At 42.0% G+C, this 17,102-nt stretch overlaps 1 pseudogene; it reads left to right on the top strand.

Moving 5' to 3' along the window:
- The first annotated feature begins 15,927 nt into the window (after positions 1 to 15,927).
- Positions 15,928 to 16,838, top strand: LOC106575591 (lymphocyte function-associated antigen 3-like; annotated as a pseudogene).
- The last annotated feature ends 264 nt before the right edge of the window (positions 16,839 to 17,102 follow it).

Here is a 17,102-nt window from a genome sequence, read left to right as displayed (position 1 = left end):
AATTTGGATAGAGAATGGTGTTTCTCAGGAAGTTTATACTGAAATCCCCCTTCTATTTAATTCATAATGAAGTTGATCATTCTTCATTAGGAATTTTTAATATTCAGGGCACCTTTCGACACCATTAAAATGTTTCCACTCCCTTTTCTTTCCCCTTCCTTTAGAAACCACTTAAATACCTTTTCAAAAACATTTCCATCCTTCTGCATACCCAATTTGAAACTGAATTGAAAAGACCCTTTCAAAATAACTCCACTAACGCATATTCATTCCCGGTATGGTGTGTACCTGCTGGTGAACCGTAGGTCAAAAACACACAGGAACCGGCCTCACTTATCCGGAACTCCATTTATAGCCTAATCCAGATACTTTTACTCTTAAAACGGCCGAATATCACTAACCGCTTTCCCCAGTACCGCAGGCTCCAGGGACATTTCGACAAGAGAAAATGAAACCCCTTCTTCTGGAAAAGAAAGTGTACATTTAGTTAGCATTCACAATGTTACCTTTTAATCAGCAAGCCAATTGTATTACTTATATACCGAACATGATCATTATAAGTCCACTGTCCTTACTCCAATCATTAAATGTTCGTTTCAATCCACCACAATGTTCATAAACTAAAACATTTTAAAAGGTCATTTTAAATTTGGCAATCCCAATGCTGACGCTTGACCCAATTTCTTCTTTTACTCGACTAACGTTTCCTCACACTCTTGATTCGATTCTATAAGTGTCTTAGCAATTTCAGAGAATGACGGTATAAAATGTCTAACAAAATTGAAACCCCCCAAAGTTTTCCTGAGCGTGCGAGGAGTGTTTGGCCATGCCACAGAACGCATAGTTTCTACCCGATCCCGGGTTATGTGTATCTTGCTCTCAGAAATTGAAAACGCCAAATATGTTACATTTTGCTTTGCCTGTTCCTCCAACTAGTCTACCAAGGTGGTGAGGTCTCGCATATAAGTTTATTCGTCGGTCGACGCTAATAACAAATCACCCATGTATTGTATCACCACAGAAACGATTGTTTCAATGCAAAATGATACCAAGTGGGACTATTTGTAAATCCCATCGCTACTCTACTAGAAGTTAGGTAAAATGTGATCTAATACGTCTTCCATCACATAGAAACTGTAATCTCTGTGAACCACTCATTGATCGAACAGACTATACACCGCTAGGTGAAAGTTCCATTCTTACTAACCTCAACACTATTAGCTGTTGCTCTTTTGAAAAAGATGCAAACTCTTGTATAGCTGCATTTCCTGCCAATGCACTAGGTTCCAGTATCACCTTACACTCATTCTTCCAATGCCCGATAGCTCCCTGTTTTAGATATGGGACTATCTCCTTACGCTTTGATATTCTCTATGGCTCTACTAACCCCTTCCACGTCTGCGAGGCGAACAGCGTCATATCTGGCTTATCGTGATGCATTTTCCGATTATAGAATGCTGACATTAAAACATTGGTATATTGAGCTTTTGATTCTGGTTTTATGTCCTTGTGCCAAGTCATAATTGCCTCCCTGAATTCTTTGAGATTTAAATGTTGTCCAATTTTATCTAATTTGGTCAAATATTTCCCATATTCCAGCCGAACTGGTAGAATGCCTATGCGCTTCTTTTAGCGCCTCCATGGCTTTATTAAATTCCGTTATCTCTGTATTACAGGGAGAAATGGGTCCGTTTGTCGTCATACGACTAGCTTTTATTCCCTAAACACTCCCAACGGTGTTCAGGGTATTTTAGATTCCTTCACACCCGTCTATAATACACACCTTTTATTAACTATTTTCCAAGGTAGGGCTACCCACTTTCCCGGATAATAATTCATTAGTCACGGCACTTAATACCTCCTATTTAAGCCTACTCTATGTCTGCAACTGTATTACTGAATACTACAGATGTCTTAATGTCTTATTCCTGTACAGAGCCTCTGTCACGTCCTGACCATAGAGTGCTCTTATTTTCTATGGTAGAGTAGGTCAGGGCGTGACTGGGGAGTTTATCTAGTTTATTTTTTCTATGTTGTGCTCTAGTTTATTTTTTCTATGTTGTGCTCTAGTTTTGTCACAGCATTCATCGTCTTCAGAAGAAATAGAAAAGTCCTCGTCAGAAAAGGTAGACCAATACGCAGCGGAGGTCGTGTTCATCTTTGAATTTAATAAATCTCTAACGTGAACACGATACAAAAAACAATAAACAACGATAGTGCAACAGTTTTACAGGCTACAAAACACGCAATGCAAAAACAATCTCCCACAATTAGACAAACACACCCAACTAATATAGGACTTCCAATCAAAGGCAACACCACAAGCTGCCTTCAATTGGAAGTCCACCCCAATTAACCAAACATAGACATACATAAACACAGACCATAACCCAAAAACCCGGAAATACTAAATCAAACACCCTATTTTCCAAAACACCACCCCGAACCACATAAAACAAATACCCTCTGCCACGTCCTGACCAAACTACAATACCAATTGACCTTATACTGGCCAGGACGTGACAAGTTTATTTTTTCTATGTTGGGGTTTTTGTATGATTCCCAATTAGAGGCAGCTGGTCATCGTTGTCTCTAATTGGGGATCATATTTAAGTAGTTGTTTTTTCCACCTGTGTTTGTGGGAGATTATTTTGAGTTAGTGCATGTTGCACCGCTGTCGTCACGGTTTGTGGTTTGTTTATAGTTTGTTTGTTTGGCTAAGTTTCACAATCAAATAAAGATGTGGAATGATACTCACACTGCGCCTTGGTCCGTTTCTACACACATGCGTGACAGCCTCAAATATCACTGTGCGTTTTTCCCATTCACAGATATCATTATTATTTCTTCTTAGCATAGGGGTTGCTAGCCCCTAGGATTTATACTGGTGTATTACTTATTTATTGCTTGTTCTTCCTTTTTCCTTATATTCTATTTTATTGTTAGTTAATATTCTTATTTCTAATTTAGCTATCCATAGTTTCTGCACTATTTCATATCTTTACTGTGCTATTCACCTGTTCAAAACCAATCTCTCTACCACTCGCTGTGATATGCACTCCTCCCGGGCTATATCTGTCCCTCTCAGGCTGTTTCCATACGGGCCCTATTGCTGCACCGCTATTTATGTCTCTACGGCCGTTCTTTCTTTCAACAGTACAGGATTTTATTGTATGATGGGAGCTCGCCAAATTGGGTCAAAGTCCCAGCACAACCATACACTTTTCACGCTTTCCTAAGCGACCTAATAATTATCGATACACTTCCGCAACACGATATAGGATTTCTCTTATAAAAGGATCGCGCCAAATCGGGTTAAAGTCCTAGTATAAGCTATACACCTACCCAGGTGACCCACCCTTTCAGACCTTAGCTATTCTTTAGCTAAGCGGTAGCCGCCGGATTTTGTTTCTTCTGATAAGAGCTCGCAAAATCGGGTGAAAGTTCTTATCATAACCTATATACCCATCCACACCTTCTTGGAGTGGTGTCACGGGGTGCACAGGATTCTACTTTTATTCGTGTTGACAATATGCAGAGGCAGTCGGCACACCAGATGAGACTAGGTAGAGAAACAGCCCCACCCGTCTAAAATACCCGACACCCACGAAACACACACACAGCCCCCAATACACATAGCCCACACAGATACCTATAAATAACTATCACTTGGTTTGTTTAATATTTGGAGAGACCCTGGTTACCTACCTCTGAAAACAGGTTCCTAGAGTGGACCACACAATAACTTTATTATTACAGGCAAAAACTCAGTTTACCGTCTTAACAAGTGGCCATTTGTGCTTTGTGCAGTCTGTCCAGGAAGCCCATTCACAGCTGCAGATTTTTCAGTGTCTGGTCCCTTGCACCTCCTGGCAAAGCTCGCCATTTTGTTGTGGAACATCTTGAGTCAAATATTTGCACAGGTACCGGAACTTGTGAATTCAATTCAGACTTTATTACAAACGTAACACAGCCGAGTCCTTCCATGGAAAGACTAAATTCTCATATTACAGAGTCCTGCCTTTATATTATTCTATCTTTGCATAACGCATAGAGTCCCCTCCCTCTATGTGAAAATAGCTTCCCTTCACCTTTCTCCACCATTATCTTTCCATCTCAGTTCTTGCTTGTTAGCTCCCACATCTGACAGCTGTATAGGTTGTAATGGTAGCGGGGCCCTGGTCCTATATGTTCCATTCCTTATACAGCCAATCTGTCTCAGCTCTTCAAGGTGGACAGTCTAAATACTGCCTGCTAATAATGGAGTCATGAGTTTTGCTACCACAGGGGCCAGCGGCGAGCCTGAAAGGGCCGGCAGCGGCGGAGGACCGGGGGCCGACCTGAACACAGCTGAAAAACGAGAGAGAAATGGAAGTGCAAGAATTTCACTAACCCCTCTCCCAAGGCACCTGACCTCAGGAAACATTTCAAAGGGAGAGATACAGAATCCTTGGTAAACTCATCAGACAACTGGTTGGTGGACATTCCATCAGTCCTGAAAAAAATAAAATAAACATGTACTTAGTTTTCACTATGCTGCATCCTAAAAATAGTTGAATCTTAGTCGAGTTTACAGCATTTTGGGCAGGAAGCCTTGATAAAACCATACGTATCCAGAATTATACTTCAGACACATCAGATGATACAGTTTCCCAGTAAGCGGAATAGAAACCTTCTGAAGTAAACAATCCCAGAGCCACTTTCCGGTAATCTTATCATTTTGACCTGTTGCATTGATTTAGTGACAATATAAAACCTGCTGTTTAATAAATCCAGGACCCTCAAAAGTTGGTGCCGTTTTAGCAGCTTAATATTCAATACTAAAATGTTTAATTCAATCTCAGACACTGTTCCACGTAATGGAAACCAATTATCATTTTAGATGACATTACCTTCTTGCTTAAATCACTGGTGTTACCCAAACTATGAACTTGAGTAATAATAATTAGAAATTGTCAAACATCTGCTCCAAATATCCCACATGCATCCCTTACAGCCCACTCAAGCCCAGCGGCACTAATCTCGTTCACCCGTCAACTAATACATTGAATTATTAGTGTATTCAAACCACTAATAACATTACCATCCACATACTGAAAACAATCATTAAATTGGAAGTTATCAATTGTGATCATGTTCACAGTTCTATCACAATTGCCGATCAGCTGTTTTTAGAATGCATTAGATTTAGGGAACAATCCGTCAGATTAGGCTACATGTAACAAAACAAACACTGGCTGTTGTTGACAAGCATATATTCAGTTCATATCCATATTATTCATATTTGATTCAGTGATTGAAATTACGACACCGTTCTCAGTAGCCTATTCTAGCAGGCTATTAGGCAACAGAAAAATGTATTACCTCAATCGCCTTGCTATTCATGAATAAAAAGTATTTCAATTTGAACTGAGCAAGGCGCTAAATCGTTCAGTTTACATCTTAAAACAAACACTAGCTGCTGTATCTAGCTAAGAAAACCATGTCAATATTTGAATTACAATCAGAAACCCAGATTTGAGTCATTATTATTTAATTTGTTTGATTATTGAATGATTATTAAATTTGTTTTTGTTATTCTGTTTTTGTTCCTAGGGGGAAGGGGAAGGCGCCTAGGGAGTGTTTAGGCAAGAGGCCTGCGGGCATACACAACCCATAGTATTTACTGTCTATGCACACTAGGTAAGATGTGGACGGACCACCCCTGTATTTTGGTTAGCGCACCAGGTGGTGCTAAATTAGGTAAGTAGTGGGTAGGCAGGTAAGGTAGGAGAGGGGCTTTGACTTTGACTTTCTTTGCTTTGGTTCCGTTCAGCCCTTTTCCCCAAAATTACCGTGTGAAGGAAGCAATAAATTCCCAGTAAACGGTAAATTCTCTGCCTTTGTCATCCTTACAATCCCATTCATCTTTCACTTCACAGGGAGTTGAGTTGTAGCAGGGTGTTGCGTTCCCTCTTCCTAGAGGCATGCGTAACAATAACATAGACCCAATGCTATTGAAATGACGAGTAAATCCCGCAACTAAACCAATTATAATGGTTTGTAGTCTTAACATCTGGCACATAATAATGACACCATTACCAGAAAATAGCCTTAAAGTTTGTCCAAATGTTTCTTTGCAAAGATTTCAGATGCGCAAATGGGATTTATTTACAACCATAGCAGTCAAAAGAGTAAATCGACATCCATTGATTTGGAAATAGATCTGGCGAGTTTAATAAGATAGATTATTTCTATTTCTATGTTTAAATCTATCTTCTAGGCTTCTCTGCCTAGAAGCCTAGCATCCCAGAGTCGCCTCTTCACTGTTGACATTGAGACTGGTGTATTGTGGTTACTATTTAATGAAGCTGCCAGTTGAGGACTTGTGAGGCGTCTGTTTCTCAAACTAGACACTCTAATGTACTTGTTCTCTTGCTCAGTTGTGCACCGGGGCCTCACACTCCTCTTTCTATTCTGGTTAGAGCCAGTTTGCACTGTTCTGTGAAGGGAGTAGTACACAGCGTTGTACAAGATCTTCAGTTTCTTGGCAATTTCTCGCATGGAACAGCCTTCATTTCTCAGAACAAGAATAGACTGACGAGATTCAGAAGAAAGTTATTTGTTTCTGGCCATTTTGAGCCTGTAATCGAACCCACAAATGCTGATGCTCCAGATACTCAACTAGTCTAAAGAAGGCCAGTTTTATTGCTAATTTAATCAGAACAACAGTTTACAGCTGTGCTAACATAATGGCAAAAGGGTTTTCTAATGATCAGTTAGCCTTTTAAAATGATAAACTTGGATTAGCTAACACAACGTGCCATTGGAACACAAATTTCTGATCAATTTGATGTTATTTTAATGGACAATAAATGTGCTTTTCTTACAAAAACAAGGATATTTCTAAGTGTACTCAAACTTTTGAACGGTGGTGTATATTGGCCATATATGACACCCCCTCGGGCATTATTGTTAAGTATAACCAGATTACCCACACCAGCAAGGCTGTGATAACCAGAGAGAGTGAGGAAGAGAAGCAACCATTACTAGATGAGGCAGGATCTACTGATAACACAGGTGATGTTGAGAGTAATTGCCTGCTCAAACGAAATGACCAGAATCAGGGTCCGAATTACAATGCCTTCCAGCCTGGATCTCAGGTGAGGACACTGAATAAGGTATCTGAAAATGAAGAGCGGGAGAAAGACAGAGGGAAGTGAAGTGAAGGAAGAGAGTGAGAGAAAGGAGAAAAAGACATGTCACAGGCTCATCTCACCCTCTCCAAAGCCCCATCGGATGTCACATTCCAGCGATGGATACAGTCTGAACCACAATCAGGATACACTGTGGGGGACTGAGGATTATGGGAATGGATCTGACCAGGAGACATGAGGCAAGGGTCATAGGTTATGATGCAGAGACAGGGGGAGATGGAGAGACAGAGGGAGAGAATGAGGGGAAGATTAAATGGCGAGTGGGAGGAAGAGGGGAAAGCAGAGGGAGAGGAGGAAGAATAGAAAACACAGGAAGAAGGGAAGGAAGAAGGGGGATATAGAAAAGAAGAAAGTGATTCCCAACAACAGGAGGACATCCACTCTGAGGTGGAGCCAGGGTCAGAGGACCAAGAGAGCCACACACGACAGCCAGACTGACGGTCAGAGGTCTCCACCAACCCCTCAGAGAAGGGATGAAGATGGAGCATCAGAGAGAAAGTAGGTGAACCTAACATCTCACAAACAAACACCTCCATCCCGAAATCCCACACATCAAGATCCAACTTCTCCTAGAACAACATGCTCCCACAATCCCCCACCACCTGTTGCACCAAGACCACCATCTATAAGACACTCTAATTGCTATCAGATGGGTGTAGAAGAAGAAAAGCATAGTGAAAACAATGGAAACCCAGAGGAGCAGTGGTCAGGTAGACAGAGAGGGAGGAACACTTAACCTATTAGGTCTGAATAGACCCACTAGCTCAGTGTCAGACAGTACAAACACTCCTGATAGAAGCAGTCCAGGATTGTGAGCTGGTCTCAGAGCCACAGCATGTAGGTACACTACCTACTCCAGTAAAATACAGTTCAGGTGCACCCTCTGAACCAGTAGACACCAGCTCAGATACAGCATGTACAGCAATAGAGAGTAGCTCAGATAATCTGTCTACTTCATAGCGAAGTATAGGTAAATCCTCTGTACCAACAGAGACCAGTACAGCTACAGAGTCTGGACCAGAAGAAACCAGTTGAAAAGAACTTGTTGAATATATAGTTTGTTTGATAAATATTTAGATTCCGTACAGGGAAGGTTTGTTTCTCTTCAGTAAACTCATCTCTCTTTTGGGTTATTATGCATCATACTGTTATCCTGTATGCAATGTGCTGTCATGTTTAACCCAGGCTACTATAATTGTTATAAACTTTGAATAATGTGAATTAAAATGAAATGTTAATCCATGCAACAAAAATGTATGATATTTTGAGGAAAATATTTCATTGTGTGAATGTTTTTGTGTGCGTGTCTCATACAGTAGGCCTATAGGTCAATGGCTATAAGCTGGTGAATCAAAAGCCCTCAGACTCAGTGGACAGGAGGAAAATTAAATGAACTATAGTTATTAAGTTACCTTTGAATATTACAGTATTGCCAACCTTTTGTTGCATTATAGTACAGTGATCCTATCAATTCGAAATTGTACATGTAATCCTGTGCATTGTAGCCAATCAGACACACGGGAGGTGCCAAAGACAAGCTATGGGCACGACTACAGCAAGGAATATAGAAAAACATGTTATTAAAGTTATTTAAAACAACGGGTGGTTGTTAGAGCCTCTCCTGCCCATGATATATGAGACAACATGCACATGGCCACGTTCATATAAAGTGGCATCTTTACGTCGTTACCTAGCAACCCACTACCACTACTACTTTTAAAACTACTAGTCTTAGCACCTGTAAGTCATCATGGATTATTTATTTTAACGTTGCTTTTGATTTGTTTTATCCACTAACGTTTGAAGGATGATGCCAACAAGAAGAGGAGGAGGATATGAAAGAAATGAAACAAGAAGAAGAGCAAGTGGACCAGCAACCTGAGCCTGGCGTTAACGTTAGACATGCAGAAATCAGTAGCGCTGCTATAGACGACAAAGAAAAGGAGAGAAATTAAAAAGCTACATCAAGACAAACCAATTCGGCAGTGAAGTGCTTTCTGGAATGTCTGTCAGAAAAGTGGATAAACATCGATCTGGCAAGTGTTTCAAAACAGGAGATGAGTAATATTCTCCTGAGTTTCTACGCCACCGCAAGGACTGCTAAAGGAGACCGATATGGAATCAACTGCTTTGCTGGACTTTGAGCAGGCCTACATCACCATTTAAATTAGCCTCCACTGAGCCGGTCTTGGTGCCTGATGAGAGATACTGAGTTCCTAAATGCAAACAATGTCTTTGCTGGTATCATAAAACAGCTGAGAAGGGAGGTCGGGGACAGAACCAACCACCACCCAGCTATAACAGAGTCACAGGAGGACCTAAAAATCCTCTGCGAGTCCGAAGCCTTGAGCCCCGCCATCCTTGATGATTACTGAATAAGGTGTCGTTTGATTTGCATTTGCACTTTGGCCAAAGAGGCAACGAAGGAAATCGCAAACTGAAGCCAGACTCGTTCGTAATAAATTAAGACAAAATGGATCGAGATACGCAACACTGAGTTTCAATGAAGAAACCAAGAAAGACAAAAATCCAATGGAAAGAGACGGAGATACTCGTCGCGGCTGTTTATGAAAACCTAGGGAACGAGCTCTGCCCGGTGACATCGCTAGAAAAATATCTCTTTAAATTACCAGAACATGCCCCAGCCTTTTATCTACACCCCCAGACTAAAGCTCTCCAATGATGACAACGTCTGGTATACCATGGACCCAATGGGACTAAACACCCTTTCATCAATGCTGCCTCGTCTGTGCAAGGAAAACATTTTGTTCAAATAGCTAGGCTGATATATAGTATATGAATATAATAATTGATATTATTCATCGCGCTCTCTCTCAGTGAAGGAGCGTCGAGCATGGATCAGCGCGTCCAAACATTTGGTCTCACTAGACTGAAATCCGGTATACCTACCGGATGAGAGAGAGAGAGAGAGAGAGACAGAGACAGACAGAGAGAGAGAGAGAGAGAGAGAGCTGGCACATCCGGTAGGTATACCGGATTTCAGTCTAGTGAGACCAAGTGTTTGGACGCGCTGATCCATGATCGACGCTCCTTCACTGCTCTCCTGTCCTAGAAAAATCCCTTGATGGATTGTCCTAGGAATACATTTGGTATTGTTAGCCCTTTTCTATTACTTTGCTCACGAATGTATGTTCTTTTGTTGACATAAAAGTTATTCAGAATACCAGTGGTGGAAAAAGTACATAATTGTTATACTTGAGTAAAAGTAAAGATACCTTAGTAGAAAATTGCCCAAGTAAAAGTGAAAGTCTTAGAAACCTGTCTGGGTTGGCGCCCCCCCTTGGGTTGTGCCATGGCGGAGATCGTTGTGGGCTATACTCGGCCTTGTCTTAGGACGGTAAGTTGGTGTTTGGAGACATCCCTCTAGTGGTGTGGGGGCTGTGCTTTGGCAAAGTGGGTGGGGTTATATCCTGCCTGTTTGGCCCTGTCCGGGGGTATCATCGGATGGGGCCACAGTGTCTTCTGATCCCTCCTGTCTCAGCCTACAGTATTTATGCTGCAGTAGTTTATGTGTCGGGGCTAGGGTCAGTCTGTTACATCTGGAGTATTTCTCTTGTCTTATCCGGTGTCCTGTGTGAATTTAAATATGCTCTCTCTAATTCTCTCTTTCTGTCTTTCTCTCGGAGGACCTGAGCCCTAGGACCATGCCTCAGGACTACCTGGTATGATGACTCCCTTGCTGTCCCCAGTCCACCTGGCCGTGCTGCTGCTCCAGTTTCAACTGTTCTGCCTGCGGCTATGGAACCCTGACCTGTTCACGGACGTGCTTGTTGCACCCTCGACTAACTACTATGATTATTATTATTTGACCATGCTGGTCATTTATGAACATTTTAACATTTTAACATCTTGACCATGTTCTGTTATAATATCCACCCTGCACAGCCAGAAGAGGACTGGCCACCCCTCATAGCCTGGTTCCTCTCTAGGTTTCTTCCTAGGTTTTTGGCCTTTCTAGGAGTTTTTCCTAGGGAGTTTTTCCTAGCCACCGTGCTTCTTTCACATGCTTTGCTTGCTGTTTGGGGTTTTAGGCTGGGTTTCTGTACAGCACTTTGAGATATCAGCTGATGTACGAAGGGCTATATAAAAATAAATTTGATTGATTGATTGATTGATGTTCAAATGTTCATAAATGACCAGCATGGTCAAATAATAATAATCATAGTAGTTGTCGAGGGTGCAACAAGTCAGCAACTCAAGAGTAAGTGTCAGTTGGCTTTTCATAGCCGATCTTTGAGAGTATCTCTACCGCTCCTGCTGTCTCTAGAGAGTTGAAAACAGCAGGTCTGGGACAGGTATCATGTCCGGTGAACAGGTCAGTGTTCCAGCAGGTCTGAGACAGCAGGTCTGGGACAGGTAGCATGTCCGGTGAACAGGTCAGGGTTCCATAGCCGCAGGCAGAACAGTTGAAACTGCCAGGTAGTCCTGAGGCATGGTCCTAGGGCTCAGGTCCTCCGAAAGAGAGAAAGAGAGAATTAGAGAGAGCATATTTAAATTCACACAGGACACCGGATAAGACAAGAGAAAAACTCCAGATGTAACAGACTGACCTTAGCCCCCGACACATAAACTACTGCAGCATAAATACTGGAGGCTGAGGCAGGAGGGTCAGGAGACACTGTGGCCCCATCCGATGAAACCCCCGGACAGGGCCAAACAGGCAGGATATAACCCCACCCACTTTGCCAAAGCACAGCCCCCACACCACTGGAGGGATATCTCCAACCACCAACTTACCATCCAGGCCGAGTATAGCCCACAAAGATCTCCGCCACGGCACAACCCAAGGGGGGGCGCCAACCCAGACAGGAAGACCACATCAGTGACTCAACCCACTCAAGTGACGCAAGAACACCAGTAAGCCAGTGACTCAGCCCCTGTAATAGGGTTAGAGGCAGAGAATCCCAGTGGAGAGAGGGGAACCGGCCAGGCAGAGACAGCAAGGGCGGTTCGTTGCTCCAGCCTTTCCGTTCACCTTCACACCCCTGGGCCAGACTACACTTAATCATAGGACCTACTGAAGAGATGAGTCTTCAGTAAAGACTTAAAGGTTGAGACTGAGTCTGCGTCTCCACATGGGTAGGCAGACCATTCCATAAAAATGGAGCTCTATAGGAGAAAGCCCTGCCTCCAGCTGTTTGCTTAGAAATTCTAGGGAGAATTAGGAGGCCCGCGTCTTGTGACCGTAGCGTATGTGTAGATATGTACGGCAGGACCAAATCGGAAAGATAGGTAGGAGCAAGCCCATGTAATGCTTTGTAGGTTAGCAGTAAAGCCTTGAAATCAGCCCTTGCCTTAACAGGAAGCCAGTGTAGGGAGGCTAGCACTGGAGTAATATGATCAAATGTTTTGGTTCTAGTCAGGATTCTAGCAGCCATATTTAGCACTAACTGAAGTTTATTTAGTGCTTTATCCGGGTAGCCGTAAAGTAGAGCATTGCAGTAGTCCAACCTAGAAGTAACAAAAGCATGGATTAATTTTTCTGCATCGTTTTTGGACAGAAAGTTTCTGATTTTGCAATGTTACGTAGATGGAAAAAAGCTGTCCTTGAAACAGTCTTGATATGTTCTTCAAAAGAGAGATCAGGGTCCAGAGTAACGCCGAGGTCCTTCACAGTTTTATTTGAGACGACTGTACAACCATCCAGATTAATTGTCAGATTCAACAGAAGATCTCCTTGTTTCTTGGGATGTAGAACAAGCAACTCTGTTTTGTCTGAGTTTAAAAGTAGAACATTTGCAGCCATCCACTTCCTTATGTCTCGAAACACAGGCTTCTAGTGAGGGCAATTTTGGGGCTTCACCATGTTTCATTGAAATGTACAGCTGTGTGTCATCCGCATAGCAGTGAAATTTAACATTATGTTTTCGAATGACATCCCCAAGAGGTAAAATATATAGTGAAAACAATAGTGGTCCTAAAATGGAACCTTGAGGAACACCGAAATGTACAGTTGATTTGTCAGAGGACAAACCATTCACAGAGACAAACTGATATATTTCCGACAGATAAGATCTAAACCAGGCCAGAACTTTCCAATCTCTCCAAAAGAATGTGGTGATCCATGGTATCAAAAGCAGCACTAAGATCTAGGAGCACGAGGACAGATGCAGAGCCTCGGTCTGACGTCATTAAAAGGTCATTTACCACCTTCACAAGTGCAGTCTCAGTGCTATGATGGGGTCTAAAACCAGACTGAAGCATTTTCGTATACATTGTTTGTCTTCAGGAAGGCAGTGAGTTGCTACGCAACAGTTTTTTCCATTTTTTTGAGAGGAATGGAAGATTCGATATAGGCCGATAGTTTTTATAATTTCTGGGTCAAGATTTGGCTTTTTCAAGAGAGGCTTTATTACTGCCACTTTTAGTGAATATGGTACACATCCGGTGGATAAAGAGCCGTTTATTATGTTCAACATAGGAGGGCCAAGCACAGGAAGCAGCTCTTTCAGTAGTTTAGTTGGAATAGGGTCCAGTATGCAGCTTGAAGGTTTAGAGGCCATGATTATTTTCATCATTGTGTCAAGAGATATAGTACTAAAAAACACTTTAGTGTCTCCCTTGATCCTAGGTCCTGGCAGAGTTGTGCAGACTCAGGACAAACGGAGCTTTGGAGGAATACCCAGATTTAAAGAGGAGTCTGTAATTTGCTTTCTAATGATCATGATCTTTTACTCAAAAAAGTTCATGAATTCATTGCTGCTGATTCATTCATTGATCCACTGGCGGCTAAAGAAATTAGCGCATGGAACTCAGAGATAGTCTATAGACCAATGCAATAGTACGTCTATAACTTCCATCATCAACTAAGTAAAATACATAGGCCTAAAGCCGACAAATAAAAACAGTAGAAAATATCCTGATCAAAATTCAGGTTCTTTAGATTGCATTAATCTCTCTACGCCGCCTGTCTTCCTCCCTTTCTATCGGTCATGACTTGTGAAGTGTAACATTGTATAATGTCAGGAGGTTGGTGTGCTCATGCTCGCTCGCTCGCTCCCTGAACGTTATCAGGACAAAGAAACCAGACACATTGCTCACATGGAGCACTCCAAACAAAAGTCAATGAAAAAAATGGACAAAACTCCTAAATTATGGTTATGAAATTAACCAAAATGTGTTTCTCACAAGTGTAGCGGGGTTGTGAACTCTGTAATGCATGTATTAACAGTAATTAATGTAACCAAATGACGGGGATTAACAATACATTTCACGATACATTTAAGGCCTACTGGTTACATGTGTAATGGATTATTGATAAAATAAACAATCAAAGGGCAAACTATTCACCCAATGAAACAATGAATGAATGGGCAGTAATTGGCGGGAGACTGCTGAGCACATTCTGGAGAGCTGAGTGCATGCATTCTGGAGAAATATGTCCCTATTTTTACCACACACCCCTCCCCTTCTTCTCTTTTCCCAACATTTTATATTTTGTTTCAGAGTAAATTATACTCAAGACACATTATCTTCACACATTTTAGATGCTTTTCACTGACAGCCACAAAGCTAGGCATATTGCTAGATGCGCTGCCCAAATTTCTGGCTTCCCAAATAGGCATATGCCTATGCAGTGCTATTTAAATAAAATAACTTAGGATTTGTTGTGGCTAAGTCAAGCTCTCTGGTAAAGTATTTTGAATTATTTTATTTAGACAGGAGTAAATATCAATTTACTTTAGGGGAAGCCAGCATCCGAAAAGTGCAATGTGCACCCGCCAACTTTCCTTTCTCATTCACAAGTGGCTAAAACCAGAAATCTCTATAATCTGACGAGATGCTCATGTCTCCACCCTAACAATGCGAGTTGTTGTCCCAAAGGCGGGAATGCGGGCGACTAGTTTAGGTCCGCATATTATGCTAAAGGGCACTGGGCTTATCCAGGACAGATTGTGGCGGGACTGAGCCCTCTCGCTTCGCCTCTTCCTCTCTGCTGAAACTAGCCAGCGAAACAGCTGTATGAAGCCCATGTATCTGATTCTGTCTGGACAGAAAAAGTATGACATGCCATACTCCTTTTGCCCAGACAGCATCAGATACATGGTCTACACTTACATCATCAGATACATGGTCTACACTTACAGCATCAGATACATGGTCTACACTTACATCATCAGATACATGGTCTACACTTACATCATCAGATACATGGTCTACACTTACATCATCAGATACATGGTCTACACCTAAGGAGACAGAGGGATGCTGTTTCGCACGTTCGCACCTGCCCAGTTTAATGCCAGTTTAATGCCCAGTTTAATGCGCAAAAATCATATGACGACCGTCATATCGAGTAAACTTGGAGTCACCAGATTATATGGTGTGTGGGCCTCCCACTATGACACGGGAAACCATGCAGTTTATTACAGTACAAATGAAATACATTATGATGAACTTCACATGGTGGTGAAAGTTCACGGTGATCTTGATGCTCCTTTCCAATAAATATCGAGGGTGTTATTCTGGTGACATGATCATCAATGCTTTGCTGCCCTTTGACAAATACAAATAATATCGCTCTTATCCATAATAATCTCATAATGTAGATAGCCTAACCCCACTTAGTTTGATGGAAACATCTCTCTGGTGGGAAAATGTGCAGATTTTTGAATTATCACATGAAAATTTGTCGCAGATTGGATGGAAACCTAGCTAGTGATATAACGGGGACAGGCCGTAGACAAAGGCATTAATATGTGGTGTAGTCTAGATACATTTCTGCTCCAGTGGTGGTGGTGAGGGGGACATACTAGTCAAAGTGGGCTGTCTACATAGACCAGATACACCCAGCAAGCAGAATTCTAGATGTAAAAAGTAAAGGTAGATAATAATGTCTCTTTCAATGCCAATAGGGCTAGGACTACATATTTATACCCTAACCATAATGTGTCACCCTGGATGCATTGATACTCTGATACATGTATGAAATGTCTGCTTTTCCAGAAGACCTTAACCTTCAAGTGGGAGGTGAGCTCCTGTTGACGCCGACAAGTCCACAGTGCCTGACTCCATCACAAGCATCCTATGGAAGCATGGGAAGAACAAGGTGGCAGAGTGGGACAATGATTTTGGTGGTCTGGACATCTATGCTGCCTTCAAAGAGCGCACAATCCTGGACCAGACTACTGGAGAGCTGAGAATCAGTGGATTGATGAAAACTGACAGTGGAGTTTATTCTGTGCAGTTTAACAGCAAACTGTTTGACAAGACATATAAACTATCTGTTATCAGTAAGTGTTTATGTGTGTGTGTACATGTGTGGTCATGTAGAAACAGCAGGTTATGTATTGTAGTGTTTCACAAGCATTTTCCCAAATTATTCCTGTTTCTTTCCTCTATTTACAGAGGCAGCCCCCAAACCCACAATCACTTCTTCCTGTAACGCCAACAAAACCATCTGCACTCACACCTGTGAGGGCGACACCACTGATGCTGAACCAGTCACTTACAGCTGGAAAGTGGGAGAGGGGTGTGTGAGGTTGGAGGAAAACAGCTGATTGTCTTTAAGAGCGACACTGGCAATTCAACCAACAGTTACAAGTACATCTGCAAGCTGAATAACTCTGTAAGTGGGGGAAGGGGAAGTCAGCGAGCCAGTTGGAGAGGTGTTTGTCTCAGGTGAGTCGACACTCATAAGCGTGTTACATACTTATGTATTGATATGTTTGTAACACTGCTAGTTTTGTAAGACATTTTGAATGTTGCACTATGTTGAATACCTGATCAACTCCTGTCAAAGTATCAATACAAAATGTGTTTTCATTTCAGAGCCTTCCATCAGAGATTTTGTTGGTGTTGTTGTCACTGCCATTGTAGCATTTGTTTTCATTGTCATAACAGGTAAGAACAGCACATCTATAGAAACAGAGCACTGCACATGTA

The sequence above is a fragment of the Salmo salar genome, unplaced genomic scaffold, assembly GCF_905237065.1.
Source record: "Salmo salar unplaced genomic scaffold, Ssal_v3.1, whole genome shotgun sequence".
NCBI classification, from domain to species: domain Eukaryota; kingdom Metazoa; phylum Chordata; class Actinopteri; order Salmoniformes; family Salmonidae; genus Salmo; species Salmo salar.
Note: the sequence above shows the minus strand (reverse complement) of the source record. Positions and strands in the feature narration are given on the sequence as shown.